The sequence below is a fragment of the Rhinatrema bivittatum genome, chromosome 7 (assembly GCF_901001135.1).
Source record: "Rhinatrema bivittatum chromosome 7, aRhiBiv1.1, whole genome shotgun sequence".
NCBI classification, from domain to species: domain Eukaryota; kingdom Metazoa; phylum Chordata; class Amphibia; order Gymnophiona; family Rhinatrematidae; genus Rhinatrema; species Rhinatrema bivittatum.
This window is the reverse complement of record NC_042621.1, coordinates 259,481,680-259,504,132: the sequence shown is the minus strand read 5'-3', so window position 1 is coordinate 259,504,132 and position 22,453 is coordinate 259,481,680. Positions and strand designations below refer to the sequence as shown.

Genomic DNA, 22,453 nt, shown 5'->3' with positions numbered 1-22,453 from the left:
CTTAATATCATAGCGATATTAAGTCAGAGACCCCAAAATTAAAAAAAAAATCAAAAATTTAAAAAAAAAAATTTAAATCAGCCAGCGGCCCGCAGGTCAGAAGACGGACGCTCAATTATGCCGGTGTCCATTTTCCGAACCCGTGGCTGTCAGCGGGTTTGAGAATCGACACCGGTAAAATTGAGCGTTGGCTGTCAAACCTGCTGACAGCCGCTGCTCCTGTCAAAAAGGAGGTGCTAGGGACGTGCTAGTATCCCTAACGCCTCCTTTTACCGCGGGCCCTCATTTGCATACTCGATCGCGCGCCCAGGAGAGTAGCCTGGGCGCGCGTTGGGAGAGTGGGCGCTTGCCTTGGAGCGCCGGCTCTCCCGCAAATTTTACTGTATCGGCCCGTGAGAGAGTAAATAACCGATTTACATTAATTTGTTCAAGTCCTTTCATGATTTTATAGAGCTCTATCATATCCCCCCTCAGTCGTCTCTTCTCCAAACTGAACAGCCCTAACTTCTTTAGCCTTTCCTCATAGGGTAGCCGTTCTATGCCCCTTATTTTGCTCTCCCTTCTCTGCACTTTCTCCAGTGCAACTATATCTTTTTTGAGATGCGGTAACCAGAATTGTACACAGTATTCAAGATGCGGTCTCACCATGGAGCAATACAGAGGCATTATGACATCCATCCTTTTATTTGCCATTTCCTTCCTAATAATTCTAACATTCTGTTTGTATTTTTGGTCACTACAGCACACTGAGCAGATGTATTCAATGGTAGGCCCAGTGCAGCGAGAATATGTCCAAAACAGGTCGGGACTTCAGAAATTAGGAAGGGGAGAAGAGTGGTTAGGACAATTGTTAATTGTAAACCGGCATGATGCGATTCCCATCGCGAATGCCGGTATAGAAAAACTCTAAATAAATAAACAAACAAATAAATAAATAAATAAATGTGATTCAGGATCAGTCCTGGGATATGAGCTTGAACATGCCTAGGTCTCTCTGCATGACTTTGAGCAAGTCACCCTATCTACTTGTGTCTTTGGAAACCAACTGAAAATATGATGGATATGAGTGGTCAGCTAAGTGTTTACAATAACAGAGACCCTTTTACTTTATCTTTCTAGATTATTTCCAATCTCCAAGTTTCTTCTGAGGATTCAGGGTGGGTGCACACCAGGAAAATGATGATAGCTGGGTTCTGTTTGGCTAACTATCAAGATTCCCTTACAAAATAGAACAAAGGGATTGAGATTATGCTTTGCTAGTGCTTGGAACTGGGACAGAAAAAGTGCTTGCCCGTCTATAAACCAACAATTGGTACTGCAACCCAAGGGATTTATGCAAATAATTTCAAATTTCTTGGACATTTCATGTTACAATGCAGTGTTGCATCACAAGTAGCTGAAGAAACGCTGGAGGAGTATCATCACCATCAAAGATAACACCTTGGTATGTATTTGTTAAAGAATTCTTGTATACCGTTATTCTAAGAACATAAGAAATTGCCATGCTGGGTCAGACCAAGGGTCCATCAAGCCCAGCATCCAGTTTCCAACAGAGGCCAAAACCAGGCCACAAGAACCTGGCAATTATCCAAACACTAAGAAGATCCCATGCTACTGATGCAATTAATAGCAGTGGCTATTCCCTAAGTAAAATTGATTAATAGCCATTAATGGACTTCTCCTCCAAGAACTTATCCAAACCTTTTTTGAACCCAGCTACACTAACTGCACTAACCACATCCTCTGGCAACAAATTCCAGAGCTTTATTGTGCGTTGAGTGAAAAATAATTTTCTCCGATTAGTCTTAAATGTGCTACTTGCTAACTTCATGGAATGCCCCCTAGTCCTTCTATTATTCGAAAGTGAAAATAACTGAGTCACATCTACTCGGTTCAAGACCTCTCATGATCTTAAAGACCTCTATCATATCCCCCAGGGGGATATGATAGAGGTCTTTAAGATCTTGTATTCTGAAGTAACGAGTAGCATTCTTCTCAGAATTCCATTGTTCTCTTACATTGGACAGGGAGATTTCCTTCACCAGACCTAGCTGAAGAAGAACAGATCGGCACATGAAATAGTTCCTAGCCTTTTATTAATTGTGCCATGGAATATGAGCAAAATATTACTGGGGTATCAGGAAGTTCTTTATCAGATCCCAGACTCTGTCCTGTTAGACTGCAGCCTAGAAATCATATAACCAATTTGACTTTCCCATTCCACAAATCAAAAATGAAAGGGGCACAGATACATGTATGCAAAATTACAAATTCTGAGTTTCAAGGGCTGTAATTCTAGGGATGAGTAAGGTTACGAGACTCTATGAGGACTCAGATACAGTAACAGCTCTGCTGAGAAGAGTTAAGTGATCTTGAAGACCTATGAGGTGATGAGTGCTCATACTAGGAATTGCAAGGTCTGAGTGATTTTCTGAGCTTGAAAGGAACTTCAACAGCTGCTGAAAACATTTTTTAAAGAGCTACAGTATAAGCCAAAGGAGTGGTGCATTAAGTGAAGGGAAAAATAGATAAAGGAAGAAAAAAAAGTAAATCTAGAAACTATTATTCTAGCATGGGAGAAAGCACATAAGAAACTGACAGATTTACAATTTTGTTGTTAGATCTGTCACCCTTTCCGCAGGTGATAGCTTCAGTGCTGATTCAGAAGCAGAAGGCTCAGGTGATCCAAGGCTCTGCAAGAAAATTGAGAAAAAAAAAAAACAGGATTGTTTTTTTGTTCTACTAATTTTACCTTTGAGCTTAGTGCTTCATAACAAAAGTATTATCATTCATATCCCGACCTGTCACTCACTGACATCTCTAATCCATTGTAAACTGGGACAAAGAAAACTGGGGGATCAGTCAACCTTGAAAACAAAATGATTGCTTAATTTCACCAAACTGGGCAACTGCAAAGCGAAAAGGCGCAAACAAAAGAAGCAAAGTATTCCTCAATGTAATCCTCATAGTAAGGGAATACACAAGAGGTTAGAGGGGGGAGAGCAAGGGGAAGACTGGGTATGTTGATAAGCTGGCTGCAGTTAGTCGGATTTATAAATCTGATCTCCTTTACCACGATTTATCTTTAATAGGTTCTACTCACAAGTGCTGATGACTCTCTTGCAGTCATAAATCATTTTCTAATTTATAATATGAATAATTGATTTTACCTCTGTGCCCACAACAATAAATCTCTCTATCACATGGGCATAAAAAAAATCATAATAATAAAACAGATCAGGATGTTCAACCATCGATTAACTGTGAGGATGTCCAGTTTCCTATTAATTCATGTTTCAACCACTACAGGCGGAAGACCAATCCAGCTAGCAGAAAATTAGACTTTTTTTTTTCCCTCTCGGGCACCTCACTCATAAACAAGTCTGAGCAGAAAATACATAAGGATCAGAGTCATATTCTGGATTGTTCTCTAGACACAAAATGTTCTACCTGTGGAATCCAGTCAGCATTGGTCTAGTCTAGGGGTAGACATTTGATTTCTGATTGTCAATTCCACGATATTTGCTATTTTTTGAGAAATGCCATGGGATTTTGTCTTTTCAACAATAAATTCCCTGGTTAGTGAACCGTTTGCGTTGTCTGACTTCAGTATTCTGTACATAAAAAAAAAGGTCTCATGTGTACTTTCTGTAAGGTGCCCCGCACATTAACACTTGGTTTTAGCATTTAAAATGAGAAAAGTATAAATGCAAGGCCATGAAAACCTACAGCCTGGATTGTGAAGTGTTTCTTCTGTTCCGGGATAAAAATCTTGATAAATCAGAGCGACATAGTAATAGTAGATGACAGCAGAAAATGACCACTCAGTGCATCCTAATCGGTTATCCCTGTGCGCACATTGCCAAGGATATATCGCAGCAGCCAGCCAAAGAGCATGATCACTTGTATGATATCACTCCTTAGCCAGGTCAGCCTCCATCACTAAAACAGTAACAGACTTCAAGAAGGCAAAAGGGTAAGCACAGATCTTTGGTTGCAAGAAATGTGAAGTGAGAGCAGAAACATGACTTAGGAATACCAGAGGCCATGGGGGTTAACTGGATCGGTACCAGCAGGCTATATAAGGATGGTGCAAGGATATTTGGTAGCAGAGCCAGCGCTTCCATTAGGCAGACTTAGATGATCGTCTATAGCTCAGTGATTCTGGGGGGGGGGAGCACCAGGGGCTTTGTTGTGCATGAGTGCACAGGGCTCTGCCACGGTGACTATCGGCCAGGTCCCCAAATTTTAAGTAGCGCAGAACAGCCCTCTGCTTCCCCTTCTCCTTCCAGCACTGCACTGCACTGAATTTTTATATCCCTCATAAAGGAACTTGAAGTAGCTCACAATAACAATACATCAACAGCATGAAAAAATACATCAGTTTAAATACAAAAAACAGTCAAATACAGTCAGGCAGAATAATGCAGGGAACGAGAGAGGGGCAGATGAGCCTGGAGCAGATAGAGCCTAGAGCAGAGCCAAGGAAAAGCCACTCTGCTCCTTAATTCAGTCAGGGCTGCTGCAAGAGTGTTTGACCCTGTAGCTGAATTCTCAGTCATTCCCCCCCAACTTACTATTGGTGGCAGCACCAGCACAGCATTCTCTTCTTATGGTGGCAGTGGCTCCAGCACAGCACTCCATCCATAGGCATTATTGGCTCTGGCACCACACTCCTCTGGGCTCCTGCTCCTGGGATTTTGCCATCCCCAATACCGGGAGTGTTGTGATCTTCCTGCACGCAGTGCCCTATGCCTGATACCGGGAGTGTTGTGATCTTCCTGTACACAGTGCCCTATCCCAGTTACCGGGGGTGTTGTGATCTTCCTGCACACATCCCAGTATCAGGGATAGGGCACTGTGTGCAGGAAGATCACAACACTCCCGGTATCAGGGATAGGGCACTGTGTGCAGGAAGATCACAACACTCCCGGTAACTGGGATAGGGCACTGTGTACAGGAAGATCACAACACTCCCGGTATCAGGCATAGGGCACTGCGTGCAGGAAGATCACAACACTCACTGTATCAGGGATAGGGCACTGCATGCAGGAAGATCACAACACCCCCGGTAATCAGGATAGGGCACTGTGTGCAGGAAGATCACAACACTCACTGTATCAGGGATAGGGCACAAGTTCTAGTCACATTGACTGATCAGTGATCACATTACTTTTTTTGTCAAGCTACCAACCGTTTCCACCTATCCCCCATATATTAAACCATCACCTCAGTGGGAACCTTGGTAACATCAATAAATAAGAGGGCAGCCAGCCAATTGGAATACATATTCATTCCTAACTGACTTAACTGACCTTAACTTGACCTGAAAAGTGTCAAATTGTATCATTACTTCCGTTAGTGCGCACTAACAAAAAAACCCGATTTTTCACGATAAATCGGTGGAATTCCTATTGTATCGAGTCCCTTACCGATTAATGACGATTTTAAAATTATCGGACGATAATTTAAATAGTTAAAAAACGATTCACATCCCTACTAGACACCCTATATCCAGGGCATTGAAAATACACTGGTGGACCGACTCTGCAGAGTCCTGCAGTATCACAACTGATCCCTAGATCAGTTGTGATACTGGACAACCTGTTCCTCTGTTGGGAAACTTTGGTGGTCAACCTGTTTTTATCAGAGGACAACTGGAAGATCAGGCAGTTATTTTTCATAAGACTGAACAAATGCATATTAGTGTCCGATACATTCTTACTAAACTGGAACATTGGTCTGCTCTATGCATACCCTCCAATTCCACTCACTTTCAGGAGTGTGAAGAAGATTCTACAGAACAGGACAAAAGTTATTCTTATAGTTCTGGTTGGGCCACATCAAGTTTGGTATACTTACTTCCTCCATCTGTTGATTTGCCCCCGATCCAGCTCAGAGTGTCACTGACTCTCATCACCCAGGAGAATGGAAAACTCTGACACCCAAATCTTCCATTTGGCCTTCTCAGTGTGGATTATGAGCACACAGTAGTATCCTCCTCCTGTGGAAGACATTCTAATCTCAACTAGATAACATTCCACCGGGAAGGTTTCAAGTGAAAAAGGTTCTCTACATGGCATCAGACCAATCCTCAGGGGCCCTTCTCCTGTGTTCCAAGAGACATTTTTCAATTTCTCTTCTTCTTCCTCTTATCAGGCCTTCAGTCAAGGTACATTTCAATGGCATTGCAGCTTATCATCAGCAGGTTGAAAAGATCTCCTATCTCTTGCCACCCATTAGTGTTAAGGTTCATGAAGGGACTGTGGCAAATAAACCTCCAACCAGTAAACCCCAAGTACCATGACACCTTAGTGCAGTCATGGCTCAACTCATGAAACTTCCCTTTCAATCTCTCGAATCGGGGGGGGGGGGGGGGGGGGGGGGCCTGGTTTCTTACCTAGAAGGCCTTGTTCCATCACTTCAGCATGAAGAGCAAACATATTACAGGTTGGGTCTCTTATTCACTATGGGCCGGATTTTAAAAGGGTTACGTGTGCCAGGCCTAAAGCCCTGGAACACTTGTAAGTCCCGGGGCTTGCAAAAAGGGCTGAAGTAAGTTTTGGAACAAAACTAAGGAAAAAAAAAAAGGTAGGGGGGAAAGGCTTAACTTCCAAAACAAAGGTACAGGGGGGTTTTCTTTAGGGCTGGGGGGTGGGACAGGGAGGGGAAGGTGGGGGGGGGGGGGAACGGGGAAAGCCAGTGGGGCTCCCCGAGGGCTCGGCGCGCGCAATTTGCACTAGTGCACCGACCCCTGATCTTATAACATGCGTGCGGCTGTGCTGTGTTACAAAATCGCCGGGTTGCGTGCACAAATGTACGTCCACGCATATGTTTTAAAATCTCCCCTTAATTGTTTTGTGTGAACTCTATTTAATCAAAGAAAACAGAATAGAAGTATTCCCTATCTAATCTCTTATGATTTCCTCTTTATTTCCTCTTTTCTTCTTCGGAGAATTGTAAACAGAAAATATAATTTTCCAAAACACACATGTAGTAGCTGTATATTATCACTCACAATTACTTATCCTAGAGAAATGTATATTTTTCTCTTTATAAGATTAGTGTTAACTATTCACTTGTATTCACAAATTTCTCTCTTATTAGGAAAAGAATACAAGGGCTTTGCACTGGAGATCAATTTTTATTTCTCCAGGCAGTTTTATAAATGTACTTATATTCCTCAGGACTCATAACATCATATCTCTGTTCTATAATTTCAGGAACCAATATCTAAATTAACTAAATTCCATAAAAGCGGTTCAAAGTTAAGTACGTAATACAATGCCTTATTGCAGCGATTGCGAACTCCAGTCCTCAAGAGCCTCAAACAGACCAGGTTTTCAGGATATCTACCATGAATATGCATGAGAAAGATTTGCATGCACTGCCTCCATTGTATGCATATTCATGGTGGATATCCTGAAAAAACTGGCCTTTTGTGGCACTCGAGGACTGGAGTTCACTATCACTGCCTTAGTGTATATTCTGTGCCTCAGCATGCTTCAGCACTGCAAAACTGAACATTCTGTTCAGTGTACCAGTACCTCTTTTTGGATATTCGCTGAACTCAACTCTGGTAAACTTTCTTTCTCAGTCAGGTTCCTTAAATTTTGTTTAAATTCTGTCTCAAAACCTTTATCAAACAGAATCTCTCTTTTATACATCTAAAAATGAGTGGAGAAATTTATACTTACTTGATAAGTTGATAAACCTTTCCTGCTACATCAGTCCAAAATGATTGGGTTATGTTCCCCTTCCCGCAGATGGAGACAGGTCACATGACTTTTTTCTGTGACATCATCTCATTCCTAGTAAATAAAGTTATAACTTTCCAGAGAACGGGCTGCAGTGGTACAACAGTTTGATGGTGACAGGGTACCATCCAGAAAGATTGTTAATGCTTCAGCTTCCTTATTAGAGCATTTTTGCCAGTGAATGCTGACATTTTCAATACAACTACTGTACATGATCAAATCTGGCATTATTTTGTCACAATACATTACATTCTGTACCATGTTAGAATGGAATAGTTCTGTGTGTGAATGCCACATGTGATTGTTTGAAAGCCATGTGCAATTACCTTGCACTAATAGCTAATGTCAACAAATGTGAGAAAAAAGATTTATTTTAAAGAGAGTCAACCTTGACTAGAATGTTTGGCAAATCCTCTAACTAAAAAATAAAATAAACACAAGATGCTGAAACCTGCCTCTGGTATTTTTTATCTGTATATTTTTCACTTGTTTGCAAACTATGAACCCTTATTAAAACATAAGAAATTGCCATACTGGGTCAGACCAAGGGTCCATCAAGCCCAGCATCCTGTTTCCAATAGTGGCCAATCCAGGTTACAAGTACCTGGCAAGTACCCATATATTAAGTACATCCCATGCTACTAATGCCAGTAATAGAAGTGACTATTCCTTAAGTCAGCTTGATTAATAGCCGTTAATGGACTTCTCCTCCAAGAATTTATCCAAACCTTTTTTAAAACCCAGCTACACTAACTGCACTAACCACATCCTCTGGCAACAAATTCCAAAGCTTAATTGTGCGTTGAGTAACATTTATTGTCAATTAACACAGAATTAGCCAGAGGGGGGCCATGCTGAAGGAAGAAAATGAAGAACAAAGATAAGGTGATAGTTTTCGTGTAACATTTCTGCGTGGCACTAATCTGCACAGAGTATGAATTAGAACCGTAACCTGCGCGGAGCAGCAATTACAACTCTAAACACCTTGCTCGGCACACCTGCTGGACCTTTCAAGGCCAATGTTCAGTTGGCTGTTTAGTGGATAAGTTATCCGGCTAAAGATAGCCAGATAACTTGTCCAGTATATTCAGCGCAATAAAGATCCCGCTGATATATACTTGTTCAAAGTTATATAGCTACACATAGCCGGATAACTTTAAACCTAACCAGCCATTGGTTGAATATGGCCGTTTAGACATAAAATTATCTGGCCTTATGAAGCCGGATAACTTGCTACTTACCCGGATATCTTTAGAGATATCCGGGTAAGAAGTGCACCTTCCAAAAAAAGACACGGGCCTCCCAGCATTCTCCCTACCTAAAACTCTTTACAATTTGCCTCCCCCCCTACAGCAACCCTCCTGCCCCCACCCCACGATGACACCCTCCCACCAACCTGTTATCTTTAAACAGGTGCCCATCGTCCTTCCAGGACCCGTACTTTTGGCTTTGAATATGGACCCCTTCTTGTCTTTACCTGCCATCATGTACTTTGTTACTACCTTACTATATGATGGAGAGAGAGGGATGGAAGGTTAAGAGGGTTTAAGAAAAAGGGATAGATAGCTGGATGCTGAGTGAGAGACAGGCATGGGAAGGCTTGGATGGAGGAACAAGATGGGATTCAGAAGGGTGAGAGATAAAAATGTATGAGATGCAAAAGAATGAGGTGTGAAGTGCTGATGGATGGAGGAAAGGGAGAGAGATATAATGAAAAGTGATAGGTAAGATAAACAAAGTCAACTGGAGAGACAGGGAGAGCTGAAAAAAAGAAGAATCATAGAAGGAAAAGTAAAATGGAAAAAAAAAACAAGGAAAGGAATCTGAAGGAGCCAGAAGATGAAAGGGGAGGCAAAAGAACAGTATGATGTGAGGAAAAAAGGCAAAGGTACAAATGTTTGGGTTTTTTTTAGTTTCAATTTAAATATCTCATTATGTGATTGGAAGTTTTTAACAAAGCCCTTTAAATATGGACCTCTTCGTTTCTGCATTTTAGCGCATGTTAAAACCATTCAGTGCACGCTAATGAAATGACATTTTGTTGTTTTTTTTGTATCATTTTGGTCAGGAAATGACACAAAACAAATGTCACTGTTTTATATGATGTTATAAATGACTGCACATCACTAGAGAAATCTGAGGCAGCAGTATGCCATTTTTAAAGCAGTCCATTCAAGCTTTATTCCCAACAGACATAATTATTGTATCTCCAGTGCCGACCTTAGCATTTTTGCAAACCTAGATGAAAGTTGCATTTTGATGCCCCTTCCCCCCTGCACCCCATTTAAAAATCTTCAGGCAAAGCATGTACGTTCACCTTGTATTTTCCAAACTTTGGTACTGAATTCTTTATTGTCATTGTCCAAACGTGTTCCCTTTGTGCTTATTAGACATTGCTCAAATGTGTTCAGTTTTGATATAGATTTCTGGAGTTACCTGAGTAACTTTGTAAAATATTTTATTTAAAAGCCAGGTAACTATTTATACAAATATCCCTTAGAAATATTATTTCAGCACTTGAGCGTTTATCTTTCTAAGCGTACTGTTGTAATTTGGCAGCCCCTAGAGCTTGGGTCCCTGGTACGATTGCACCCTTGTTATTCACATCTATTCAGGCCTGGCTGTGGAGACTCATAGGGCACACTTGACCCACAGAACAATTCCTTAGCTGTACAGGAGTCACATATACTGCCTACAGCAAATACGCTGCATGTGTTCTGTCTATGAATACCAGAGATTGGGAGAACATTTTGCTGCAAAAAAACAGTTTTTTGCTTTCACAAAATAATTTGTGCAAAAAAATTAACTTTTTTTTGGAGTTTTGGGTGCATGAGTGTGATTGGGGGGGACATCTGATATGTGTCAGTTTCATTCTCCTTCAGCCTGTTCATTTATAGTTCTGAAATATGAGGACCAGCACTTACCTAGAATCTTTGCTATTTGGCAGATTAACTCCCTCCTACCTCTTTCCTTTATACCTTTCCATTAGGCAAATGAAATGTAACCAATTTTCATTGAGCATTCATATCCAACACTCTCTTCCCTCTCCTAAGGAACTATGTTTTCATCATTTATGCACAAAACATTGCTTGAGGAAGGGCCTGGGTATTTCTGAAAGTGGCATCTTTAAAAAGATATCAGCTCTACCAGCTACTTTTCTTGTTTGTCTTTTAACTAATTTTATGCATGCTGTATCTGTGTTAAAATGTGTGGGAATGATATGACTATAGGAACTATGGACTAAAACTTATGTTTAAAAAAGTAGACACAGAACTTGGAGGCTCTAGCTTCACATGCTCATCATCAAAATGACTGGCAAAGTTCCCATTTAAATGGGCAGGTTAAGCCTTTTGCTATTTGGGCATCCAATTATCTTTCTCTTTGGACAAAATATATGATTTAAATATCTTGCCCCTATTAAAATATCTCAAGAATAAACTATTGGAAGGGAAAGACTTGCCCCTGTCAGTAACTGGCCACATAAATCTCTTTAAGATGATTCTTTGGCCCCCAGTGGCTCTATGTTCTTCAGACCATTCCGATCCTGCTTCAGAAAAGAGACATAAAATTAATTTATGCCATGCTTTCAAGATTCCTTTGGCGGGGGAAAGGAGCAGGCATATCAATGGCCCAACTGGTGGGACCCTGGCGTAGTGGTGGCTTGATGGTCCCCAATCTAGAGGGATATAATATGGCCTGGATGCTACGCCAGGTGAAGGCTTGGCTATTTAACTCACAGTATTTCACACCGCTAGATATGGAAAGGGAGCTGATGAATCATGTTCTGCATGCAAGGACGACTGTATGCCCTCTGCTCTTCATTGGAAGTTTCTCTTGACTTTATTACGCAAGGCTTGGGTATTTCTTTGTTCTAGATTGGGGCAATATCCTCATGTATCTGGGTTCTTGCCTATTCGGGGGAATTTGGACTTTTCTCCAGGTCTTCAGTCCGCACATTTCTCCCAATGGTAGCAAAGGGGTGTGACCACCTCTTTCTCAGGTAGTTGATCCTGAAGGAATCATGTGTTCCTATCAAGATCTGTCCTCTCATTTTGATCTCTCCCCCAAATCTTTTTTCGCTTATCTCCAATTGCGTCATTATGTCAGCTCTCTGCAAAAATCACATTTGCGGGATGTTTTACTGACCGTATGAAAGAATTTTTTCAGCTGGATATCCTGAGGCGAATGGGAATCTTATGGATCCGTAAATCTCTGCTTACTGTTACAGTGAAGATCTCCTGTGATGATCTGTTAGCTCAGTGGAGGGCTGACATACTATCTTTGGCAGATGTCTCTCTCTTATCTGCCATCAAAAGAATTCCTGAGTTAACAGAGGATTCAAGCCTACTGGAGATACAATTTAAGCTCCCTTGTAGGGCATACTTATCTCTGACTTGGTTATATAGATGGGGTTATTTACACTCTGTAGTAAATGCCAAATAGATAGGGGTTCCCTGGGTCATTGTTTTTGGGATTGTGCACATATTCAAGCTTTTTGTAGATACTTGTCTCTCTTGGTGGGTGAATCTGTGGTGCTTACACCTGAGGATGCCCCTTTTGATGCCACTTCCTCTTTTCAGGTGTGAGAACGGGACAAATGCATTCTTCGGAAGGCTAGTCTAATTGCAAAAAAGGCCATCCTGTTACACTGGCGGGATTCTGCCTCCCCCACCCCCCTCCCCTAGCTTTTGGCTATGGCGAAATAAGTTGCATGCTCTTATGCAAATAGAGAATCAACACACGCTCATTTAAAAGGAAAAAGGCCTTTATTAACATTTGGGGTGTGTACTTACAATGTCTGTTTGAACATGCTTTGCTTTTGGACTTAGCCATAGAAGGGGTCCTGCATTTTTCCCTAATGTCTGCATATCAGTACCCTGAATCGTAAAAATGAGGTCCCAGCATTGGCTGGTATCTGAATCCAATTCCCCTTCCCACCCTCACACCCCCATACACATTGTCCAAGCAGAAAGCAATGCTGCAGTTGTGTCAAAATCATGTAAGCTAATTGGTTAAGGGTAGTAATCTCTTTGCAAGACGGTAAGATGCTCAGTGTGGCAGTTACTACCCTTAATAGAAAGCATGGGGACTACTACCCCTAACCAATAAGCCTTGATGCTTTTGATGCAACTGCAACATTGCTCTCACGTCGATGTCTGAATCCAATTCCCCTTTTTCTCTTGACAACAACTGAGTGCTCCAACTTTTATAGTCTGGGGTACTGATAAGCATGGGGGTAACTTGCATGGAGTGGCAGTCACTACCCTTAATAGAAGGCATAGGGATTACTACCCTTAACTAATAAGCCTTGATGCTTTTGACACAACTGCAATATCATTCACTGCTTAATGGCAAGGGGGGAAAAGGGGGAATTGAATTCAGACAACAACCAACACGGACCTTGACTTTTACACTCTGGGGTACTGATATGCAAACATAAGGGCAAAAGCACCGGACTGCTTCTATGGCCAAGTTCAAAAAGCAAAGCTCGTCAAACAGCATTGTCTGAATTTTCAAGAAGGGTTTGACAGTTGCTTGATTTTGATTGTAAATATTATTACTCTTATCATAAGGATTGGGGATAACTGCACAGAGTGGCAGTTACTACCCTTAACAGAAACATGGGGGTAATCTGCACGAATAGCAGTTACTACCTTAAGAAGCTTGCTGGGCAGACTGAATGGACTATTTGGTCCTTTTCTGCCATCATTACTATGTATGTTACAGAAGACCATTGGGCAAAATACCATAATATAATTTGATGTTGCTTAACAGACTTGGCGAGAAAGACTCTCTATATAGAGTCAATGTGACATGCTATATATATACACTTTCAACTCGGGGCGGGGGTGGGGGTGGGTTGGGGAGTGTTTTTACAAACACAGTCAGAGGAATTAACTGCAAATTAGCTATGACTGATTAATTTCTATCATTTGAAACAATGAAAGGTACCAACAAGAGGAGTTTCATAACTAATTTGCAGTTAATTCCTCTGTGTATGTAAAAACAGTCCCAAACCCACCCCATAAAACAAGGTTGTGGGAATTTTGGAGCTGAAGTAGCTATCGGCAGAGGTTTAACGGAGTAAACTTAACAAGGGTCTACTGGATGTGCCTTGAATCAGATATAGAGTGCTCTGTATAAGTGGCACTTATATACGAACCGTAAACTGGATACGAAGGTGACGCAATGACAATAGGGGGGATTGGCAGGGGGAAGGGGGAGGCTTGCTGGGATTAAGGAGAGGAGGGGGGGGGGTAGGCTGGGTTATGGGAAGGCTTGTTGAAAAAGCCAGGTCTTGAGTCTTTTCCTAAATGTCAACAGGTAGGGTTCCTGTCTGAGATCTGGAGGAATGGCATTCCAGATGGCTGGTCCCCGCTGTCGAGAAGGCCTTTTCTCTAGTGGATATACGATGGGTGGATTTGGTTGTGGGGGCGTGCAGGGTTCCTTTGTAGGCTACTCTGATAGGTCTTGTAGAGGTGTGGAGTCTAAACGGGATCTGAAGGTTGAGAGGGAGCTGATTGTGATTGGATTTGTGGATGATGGTGAGGAACTTGTGTAGGATTCTAAAACTTATTGGGAGCCAGTGCAGGTTCCTGAGGATGGGTGTGATGTGATCTCCACGGTTGGTGTTTGTCAAGATTCTGGCAGCCGCGTTCTGGAGCATCTGAAGTGGTTTGGTGGTGGAGGCGGGGAGACCCAATAGGAGGGCATTACAGTAGTCTATCTTGGCAAAAAGAGTGGCTTGGAGGACTGTCCTGAAGTCATGGAAATGGAGGAGAGGTTTAAGTCATTTTAGAACTTGTAATTTGTAGAAGCAGTCCTTGGATGTGTGATTGAAGTGTTTCTTTAAGTTCAGACGGTTGTCAAGGGGTTAGAGAATTGATACAAAACAGTAGATTCAAGTAGTTTAGTCAGAAATGACAAGGAAGAAATGGGTCTATTATTTGACAGATTTCATGGGTTCAGACTGGCCCTCTGTTGAGTATATGAGTTTTAATGTGATGTACATTGCCTTGGGCAACACTTTTTTTTGTTGATAGCGTGATAAAGAAATGTAAAAAAAAAAAAAAATGACAGAGATAAAGACCAATTGGCCCTGCCTTTCCCCAAACCCTCAGACTTCATAGCTCATGCAGTAGCTTCTAGAAAGGGCATAAGTCCAGGGTTGCAACCAGGACAGGTGTGCATGTATGCCCTGGATTTACCCTAGAATGGAAGAGATGCCCCTTTTTTGTAAGTGTTCTTGTATGTGCTGCCTCCCTTATGCTTTAGCTTTTACTCCTTTCCTTAGCTGTGAATGTGTCCCTTGTCTAATTTCCTTTTTTTTTTCTCTCTCAGCCAACTATGGCGTGCTGCTTCTCTGCCTCTGTAAGCAGGAGGGAGTCTTGGTCCCCCCTCAATAGTCCCTTCGCCCCCGATTAGAGGCATCTAAGACCTGGGGCCTTCCCCTCTCCACCAGGAAGGCATCAACAAAGAAAGAAATGTTAAATGTTTCTTTTAAAAAATATTCTAATCTTTTTTTTTTTTTTTTTATAAAAGAGCCTCAGGTCAGCCAACGTCATTTTTGGATTTCAGTACTTGACAGCAGGAGCAACTAGGGGTTGCTCATGTCTGACTGGGGACCCAGGGGCTCCAGTAGGTAAGAAGGATTCAGTGAGAGATGGGTAGAAGCAATTATAGGTGCATGTGTTTCGTGTTTTAAAAAAAGAAAGGAAAAATGAGCTATATCCATCTCCACAGTTCAGGTCTCTAAAGATAATAAAGCCTGAGACCTGAAAAGATTTTAATGTGCAGCATTAAAATATAATGGAGAAATCAGTGGACATCTGTGACTGGGTCACCCCAGAGGCCCAGCATTAGGGCAAGGAGGTAACAGCATTAGCTATATTTGTGCCACCGCTGAGTCTTCGAATACCTCATATCTGAAAGGTCATCTCGGGTTTTACGTGTCATATTTTATCTTCCATATACTGATTTAATTGCTTCTTAATGATTTCCCGCTGGGAGGTTAATTTTCAAAGTGAGTTATGAGGGCAAAAAGCGTTAACCTGCATTATTAATCAGCTGTCTGAAAATTGCCTTCTTGAGTGTAGCTCCAAGTTTGCGCATTGTAGAATAACTTGTACCTTTCCTGGAGGGGTGTTTAGGTCGGTGAAGGAAATGTATGTGTGCACATTGCATTTTCAACTCTATGTGCACAGTTTTCCAGGAAAGATCCATCTGCAGAAGAAGGCGTCAGTGTCCATGCCTACTTTTGTACCCACAGCTTGTTTCAAAGCAAAAGAACATATGTACTTTTGTTTTGAGGATCAGTGCAAAGCCCACAGGCAAAAGGTACCTGTGGACTTTGTCTCAGTGTGAACAGTTTGAAAGTTACTCCATAATGGCCCTATTTTTAATGGCCCGTGTGTGCAAAACACAGGGGTTATGCGCGTGGCTGGGCCTTGCACGCGCACGTTATAAAATCATGCGTCCATGTGTGCTCACCAGGTAGCGCACACACGTGGACGTGCTCGCGTTCTTTTTTTAAATCTACCCCTAAATGTATAAAAGGAACTGAGATTCTAGGGAATGGTGAATAAAACGGAAAATGTCATAATGCCTCTGTATCGCTCCATGGTGAGACCGCACCTTGAATACTGTGTACAATTCTGGTCGCCGCATCTCAAAAAAGATATAATTGCGATGGTGAAGGTACAGAGAAGGGCTACCAAAATGATAAGGGGAATGGAACAGCTCCCCTATGAGGAAAGATTAATGAGGTTAGGACTTTTCAGCTTGGAGAAGAGACGACTGAGGGGGGATATGATAGAGGTGTTTAAAATCCTGAGAGGTCTAGAACGGGTAGATGTGAATCGGTTATTTACTCTTTCAGATAATAGAAAGACTAGGGGGCACTCCATGAAGTTAGCATGGGGCACATTTAAAACTAATCGGAGAAAGTTCTTTTTTACTCAACGCACAATTAAACTCTGGAATTTGTTGCCAGAGGATGTGGTTAGTGCAGTTAGTACAGCTGTGTTTAAAAAAGGATTGGATAAGTTCTTGGAGGAGAAGTCCATTACCTGCTATTAAGTTCACTTAGAGAATAGCCACTGCCATTAGCAATGGTAACATGGAATAGTCTTAGTTTTTGGGTACTTGCCAGGTTCTTATGGCCTGGATTGGCCACTGTTGGAAACAGGATGCTGGGCTTGATGGACCTTGGTCTGACCCAGTATGGCATTTTCTTATGTTCTTATGCCTGCTCCGCTGATGGGCGAACAACAGTTTGTCCATCCAGTAGCAATGCTGCAGAGAGAGAGAGAAAGCCTGCTGTCTAATGTCCTTCAACAGCTGCAGAAGGAAGGGTCTGGATTGGTAAAGAAGTTCAGTCAGACTATATAGATTATCTCTTGAACTGCCTAACCACACCAATACTGTTGCTAAAGCTGCCGCTCCCTACTGCTTCTTCCACCACAAATTTTAATGTACCTATTGCAACCGTCTGGCACCACTGACAATGCTGATATTCCACACCCTCTCTGCTCCTGCTGCTACTATTCCTGCACTAGTTGATTGCAATAACGCTGCTGGTCTCGAGGAATTGCTGACTTTGCCTTCATCCTCCAACAGCAAAAAAACATTCTCCTAACATCAAGCACTAGTTAAAACCTCAGATATGAAGATTGTGGGGGGGTGCCAGTCGGAAAGGAAAAGATCCTCTTAAGTTCCCAGGAAAGCAGTGGAGGTTTTTTTTTTTTTATGGACACCTTTTTGCACCCTCACAAAGACAAAGAGTAAAGAAAAAATGGAGGGGAAGGGAGTGACACTGGAAAAGCTGGAAGTATTTATTTATTTATTTATTTATTTATTTAAAGGCTATTAATTGCTCTTTCCGATTAAGAATCTCTCAAAACGATGTACAATCAATATCATAAGACACATCAGCTAAAACAAAACTAAAACAGAACATAATAAAAATCTGCACACAATTAAAATACTTAAAAGAATTAAAATGCTGAGAGTGTATCTGCTGTGTACCTCACCTAACAACCTAGCTTAACCCCTTTAATATATTTTATTTACTGCCACTGCTCAACCTGTTATAGCCCCTTCCATACGCTTTAATTACTGCTGCTGCTCATCAGTCACGTTTTCAGCCCTCTTTGAAGTTTCAAAAGATCTCGTTCTTCTCTTAGCCCTCCAGGAAGCTTATTCCACAACTTTGGAATTGCTGTAGTAACCCATGAACTTATTAAATGAGCAAGACAATATTTTTCTCAATGAAAAACTTGACTTTCTCATGAGTCTGCTTTTAACATCTTCCTGTGACCAGTGCAAGATGCTTATAATGGCTCAACATCACAAAAAAAAAAATTGCCTAATGAAATTAAATAATAATACAAATGTAAGGAGGGGTCCAAAATTAGCCCTTTACTAATGTAGTATCGGTGTTTCATTAGACACTGACTGTGAATGATGTCATTGTATGAATGACAGAGTAGGATGTTAGAGCAGGGTGGTGCCAACATGAGTACAGTGTTCCTCAGATGTTCCTCTCTCAAAAGCGAGGAGCTTATTTGGGGTCTCTCCCTCCAAGGGGAGAGGCTGTGTTTGGTGGAAGGGTGCCTCTCTCAACAGAGAGGCACTAAAGGAGTATCCTGTCCTAGGAAGGTGACTGGGACCCAAGGTCAGAGCACCCAGGCCTCTAGAATTAGAGAGGCCCTACAGGTTTGGATTCTTTCATTTGAAATCAACACTACCAGGGGCATAGCTACGAGGGGGCCTCGGGGGCCTGTACCCCCTCACATGTGACTCAGACCTCCTCCTCTAGCTGTAAGATCATGTTACATCTGAGTCAGCCCTTAAAGGTGCGGCAGTTAGAGGACCTGGAGGCACTAGAATCATGATCCCTGCACTTTTTAAAAAGGCTAACTTAAACAGGAAAACCAACAACACTGCTCTTGAGGTCATCTAAATCTTTCTGTTTACTTTTAGCAGATAAATTTCCCCACCCCTCTCAGCATTTTAGAAGTCCAGGAATGCCTGGCTGGTTGGAAGTCTGTATACATATTATAATTGCTCCATAGCAGCCTGAGAGATTAACACTTGCATAAAGTAGCTGCCATAAGTAAAGAGGGACAGCAAGAGAGATGGCCAAGGCAAGGAGAGGGAAAAAACAGATTGTTGCCAGCAATTAAAAGGTTTTGTTGCCAATGCCATAAGGACCCACATAAAATAAGGTAAGGATTGGGAATGGGGTAAGTGACTAGCACAGTGCCCCCTATGTTAATCTTGCAGCCCTCAAAAATTAAATTCTGGTTATGCCCCTGAACGCTACAGTTACCAATGTGTATTAAGTAGGGCAAAGTTTCTCCAAACCTGTGCTGTGGATACCTAAAGTCAGAAATTCACAATGAAATAGGCAGGAGAAAATGTGCATACATTGGAGACACAGTATACACAAATTACCTCATACTTATTCGTTGTAGATATCTTGAAAACATAAGCGACAGATGAGTTTCCCAGGTCAGGTTTGGGAAGCTCTGTGGTAGGGGTCAAAAAGACAGGATTTCCCTAAAGCAGGGGTAGACAACTTTGGTCCTCAAGGGCCCCTAATCTGTTGGGTTTTCAGGATATCCCTAATGAATATGCATGCGATAAATAGGCAGGCACACACTGCCTCAATTGTATGCAGATTTATTTCATACACATTCTTAAGAGCAAAGGTTCTCAGTCCAGTCCTTGCGACGCACCTAGCTACTTATGTTTTCAGGATATCCACACTGCATATGCCTGAGATGGATTTGCATATAATAGTTAGGGACCCTTGATGACTCAAATTGCCCACCTCTATCCCAAAGCCTACCTTCCAGAAACTGGGTCACGTGAAAGCTTTGTAAATTTAAAACAGAATTAAGGTGTCACAATAAGGAAAACTGATACACACAATCAAAAGAAAAATACGGTTGTTCTCAATCAATGATTTACTGGTGTAAGTACCAGATTCATACTAGGTACTACTAGCACTGCTTACCTTCGTTGCCTTTTCAGGTAATCATCAGTCATAGAACATTCCTATCGCATGATTTTTTCAATATGCAAATAAAACACTTATCTGAGCACTCTTCAGTATCCTATTATGAGTCTTAGAAAGTCATCACAAGTGTCACACACACACCCCCCAAGTTCCAATGTAATATTTGGACACCTGCAACAGAACTGGGATGCAGATGAACTTGGGGTGCATTCTACTTGTAGTACCTAATATGAAGGACTTTTAGCTTTATAAACTTATCACTGCCTGTGAGTTTTCCTCCTATGCCTTTAAAAAGAGAACCTAATCACCTCACCATTTGCATAACTCTAGACTTTGCCAAATCTAAAATAATGATATAACCATTAAGTAGAATTGTAGAATGGCATCACCAATGCAAATACACCATATAGGTAGAGTATATAGATATCTCTCCACCAGAGAGGACACAGGGGAGACCTGGGACTCGGCAACACAGTAACATAAGGTTAAGCAGCATAGGATTACTTTGGCAACAATGACTGAAAAATATAAGAAATACATATCAGTAGCAACACTGACAGTCAAAGGAATGAGGAGAATAAAGAGAGAAAGCAGAGTTGCTTACCTGTAACAGGTGTTCTCCTAGGGCAGCAGGATGTTAGTCCTCACACATAGGTGACATCATCAGATGGAGCCTGGCATGGAAAACTGTTGTCAACGTTTCTAGAAACTTTGGCTGGGCACACTGAGCAGGCCCAGCATGCCACTGTCCACGCGTGGTCCCCCTTCAGTCTTATAATATAGAATTCACGAAAAATAAAACAACAAACATAGGAAACCCAAGTCCACGGGGTGGCAGGTGGGCTTTGTGAGGACTAATATCCTGCTGTCCTAGGAAAACACCTGTTACAGGTAAGCAATTCTGCTTTCTCCTAGGACAAGCAGGATGGTAGTCCTCACACATGGGTGAATATGTAGCTACAGGCTGCTCCCAACCATAAGATAGCCTGCACTTAACAGGTGCCAAAGTGCACAACAACCTGTGCTGCTATAACACTGGGAGACAACCTGAACCTGAACAAGGGGCCTTAGGCAGGGAGAAGTTGGGTTTCAGAGCTGAAAAATATTGCGGAGGACCGACTGGCTGAAATTGCTGTCACGTCGGCCGTCCTTGTCCAGACAGTAACATGAAGCAAATCTGTTTTAGTCAAAAGAGACAAAGAGTTGTATGGACTGTCTATGGCCCAGCGTACGATCCAAGTGAAAAGCTAGGGCCCTCTTGCAATCCAGGGTGTGCAGAGTCCACTCTCCCTGATGCGAATGTGGCTTTGGAAAAAAGGTGGGTAGGATGATTGACTGATTGAGATGGAATCCCATCACCATCTTCAGCAGGAACTTAGAAAGCATGTGCAGAACCACCTTATCATCAAAGAATTTTCTATAAGGTGGGTACAATACCAAAGCCTGAAGTTCACTGACCCTGTGCGCTGAGGTGATCGCAACTAGGAAGATGACCTTCCAGGATAGATACCTCAGGACACAAGACCACAGGGGCTCAAAAAGGGCCCTAATGAGGTGAGCTAAGACCACATTGAGTTCCCAGGAGACCGCCAGAGGCCGGATTGAAGGCTTGAGTTGAAGCAGACCTCGCATGAAGAGCCTCATGAGAGGCTGCGTTGAGATGGGCGAGACTTCCACCCCTTGGTGATAAGCCCCAATAGCATTGAGGTGGACCCTCACAGACTTGGTCTTCAAATCACCTTCAGCAAGTTGCATCAGGTAGTCCAGAAGCTTCGAGGTGGAAAAGGAGAATGGATCCAACCCTTGTCCTTCACATCAAACCGAGAACCTCTTGCTTGTAAGACTTCCGAGTGGAAGGCTCTCTGGACTGCAACGAGACACCTCTTCCGAGAGGCCCAGGGTCTGCAAAGTCATCCTTTTACCATCCATGCCGTGAGTGATAAGGCACGAAGGTTAGGATGACATAGCCTGCCCTGATCCTGAGTGATCAGGTCTGGCGGCAAACAGTTTATCCATTTTGTTGAGCCGTGTGCGACGGCCCTTGGAAGTCATCTGGGCACAGAAGGTGCACCCCCGAATGTCGTGCGACGCCCCCAGGTACAATATACAGACCTCATGGGGGTTTGTGATGGACCTAGTCTGGGGGCACTGGAGGCATTGGCAAAAATCAGACGGCACCATGGGAAAAAGAATCCAACACGAGGTCGATAACTGGTGGCCACCGAGAAGCGGCACCATTGGGAATCGTCCGTGAACAACATAAATAATTACCATGACGCCTAATACTAACCCCAGATAGAAGAAGGACCAGGCACGACCAGAAAAAATGGGAACAAAACAGTTTTCCACAAAAAGAGCACTCGCTGCACCATCGTGATATGAAAGCTTGGCGGAAAAAGAGAGGACTGAAGGGGGACCCCATGTAGACATGTGGATAGTGGCATATGGGGCATGCTCAGTATGCCACCCAAAGTTTCTAGAAAAGTTGACAAAGGTTTTCTGTGCCGGGCTCCATCAGATAATGTCACCCATGTGTGAGGACCATCATCCTGCTTTTCCTAGGTGAAATAGTTATGTCCACGTTAAGCAAAATGAAATACAAAAACAATTCAGTTTTATTTTATGTCTTTCCTGTCTCAAAATGCTTTTCAGCCCCCTTAAAACTAGAGTA

The 22,453-nt window shown here is 42.4% G+C and overlaps 1 long non-coding RNA gene across 1 annotated transcript in view; it reads right to left on the bottom strand.

The window, feature by feature from the left end:
* Positions 1–2,249: 2,249 nt before the first annotated feature.
* The window catches only part of LOC115095858, a 61,562-nt gene continuing 41,358 nt past the window's right edge, over positions 2,250–22,453 (bottom strand). Inside the window, exon 3 of the long non-coding RNA XR_003857894.1 lies at positions 2,250–2,693. This is a non-coding gene — a long non-coding RNA (uncharacterized LOC115095858). The remainder of the gene's footprint in view (positions 2,694–22,453) is intronic.